Source organism: Rattus norvegicus, chromosome 3 (assembly GCF_036323735.1).
Source record: "Rattus norvegicus strain BN/NHsdMcwi chromosome 3, GRCr8, whole genome shotgun sequence".
NCBI lineage: Eukaryota > Metazoa > Chordata > Mammalia > Rodentia > Muridae > Rattus > Rattus norvegicus.
In genome coordinates this window covers 157,999,060-158,001,322 of record NC_086021.1, presented here as the reverse complement: position 1 = coordinate 158,001,322, position 2,263 = coordinate 157,999,060, and positions in this window count along the sequence as shown.

The window sequence follows — 2,263 nt, the reverse complement described above, 5'->3', positions numbered from 1 at the left end:
TGGCACAGAGAGAGTATCCAAATTAACAAAGTCAGAAATGTAAAGGGAGACATATCAATAGAATCTGAGGAAATTAAAAAAAGTCATCAGATCCTACAACCAAGTCTATTCCCTCTTTCCCAAAAAACTGTTAAATCTGGATGATATGGACAATTTTCTAGACACAACCAGATACAAAATTAAATCAGGATCAGATAAACCATCTATTCAGTCCATAACTCCTAAAGGAAAAAAAAGGATCTATTAAACATCTCCCAACATAAAAAAGGTTATGACCAGATAGGTGGGCTTAGTGGAGAATTGTATCATCCCTTCATAGAAGACATAATACCCGTACTGTTCAAAGTCTTCCACAAAATAGAAACAGAAGGGACACTACTCAATTCCTTTTATGAAACCACAATTATGCTTATACCTAAACCATACAATGACTCAGCAAAGAAAGAGAATTTTAGATCAATTACACTTATGAATATCAATGCACAAATTCTCAAAAATTCTCACAAACCTAATCCAAGAAGAAATCAAAATGACCATCAATCATGATATAGTAGACTTCATCTCAGGGATGCATTGATGGTTCAATTTATGGAAATCCATCAATTTAATCCACTGTATATATAAACAAATTTAAAAAACCCACATGATCATCCCATTAGATGCTGAGAAAGCATTTGTCAAAATTCAACACTCCTTCATGTTAAAAATCTTAGAAAGATTAAGAATTCAAGGCTCATACCTAAATATAGTAAAAGCAATATACGGCAAACTAGTAACTATAACATCAAACTAAATGGAGAGAAACTAGAAGCAATCCCACTGAAATCAGGAACTAGTCAAGGCTGCCCATTCTTTCCCTACCTATTTAATATAGAACTTGAATTCCTAGCCAGAGAAATGAGACTACAAAAGGAGGTCAAAGGGATACAAATTAGAAGGGAAGACATCAAAATATCACTATTTGCAGATGATATGATACTATACTTAAGTGACCCCCAGAATTCTACCAGAGAACTCTTAAACCTGATAAAGAACTTCAGCAAAGTGACTGGATAAAAAATTAACTCAAACAAATCAGTAGCCTACCTCTACTCAAAGGATAAACAGGCTGAGAAAGAAATTAGGTAAACAACACCCTTCACAACAGTCACAAATAATATCAAATACCTTGGTGTGACTCTAACTCAGCAAGTGAAATATATGTATGATGAGGACTTCAAGTGTCTGAAGAAAGAAACTGAAGAAGGTCTCCAAAGATGGAAAGATCTCCCATGCTCATGGATTGGGAGGATTAATATTGTAAGCATGGCCATCATGCCAAAAGTAATTTACACATTCAATGCAATCCCCATCAAAATTCCAACTCAATTCTCCTGGGGGAATCACCATCCCTCACCTTAAGCTGCATTACAGAGTAGTAATGTTAAAAACTTTATGATATTGGTGCAAAGACAGACAATTAGATCAATGGAATAAAATTCAATACCCTGAAATGAACCCACACACCTATAGTAACTTGATCTTGACCAAGAAGCTAAAACCATCCATGGGAAAAAAGGTAGCATTTTCAACAAATTGTGCTCATTCAACTTGCAGTCAGCATGTAGAAGAATGGAGAAGAGCTGAGAACATGTGGACCCTGGCGAAATTTTTTTGAACAGAACACCAAAGGCTTATGCTCTAACATCAGGAATGCACAAATGAGATTTCATAAAATTGCAAAGTTTCTGTAAGGCATAGGACAGTGTAATTTGGATAAGACAGCAACTAGCAGATTGGGAAGATCTTTCCCAATCCTACATCTGATAGCAAGCTAATATCCAATACAAGAATTCAAGAACTTAGACTCCAGAGAATCAAATAACCCTATTAAAAATGGGGTACAGAGCTAGAGAATTCTCAGCTGAGAAATATGGGATGGCTGAGAAGTACCTAAAGAAATGTTCAACATCCTTAGTCATCAGCAAAATGAAAATCAAAATAACCCTGAGATTTTACCTCACAGTAGTCAGAAGGTCTAAGATAAAAAACTCAGATGACAACAGATGCTGGTGAGGATGTGGTGAAAGAGGAACACTCCTCGAATGTTGGTGGGCTTACAAGCTGGTACAACCACTCTGGAAATCAGTCTGGAGTTTAGAAAATGGGACAGAATACTACTTGAGGACCCAGCTATACCCCTACTGGCATATACAGAAAAGATGCTCCAACACATAACAAAGACACATGCTCTAGTATGTTCATAGAAGCCTTTTTTATAATA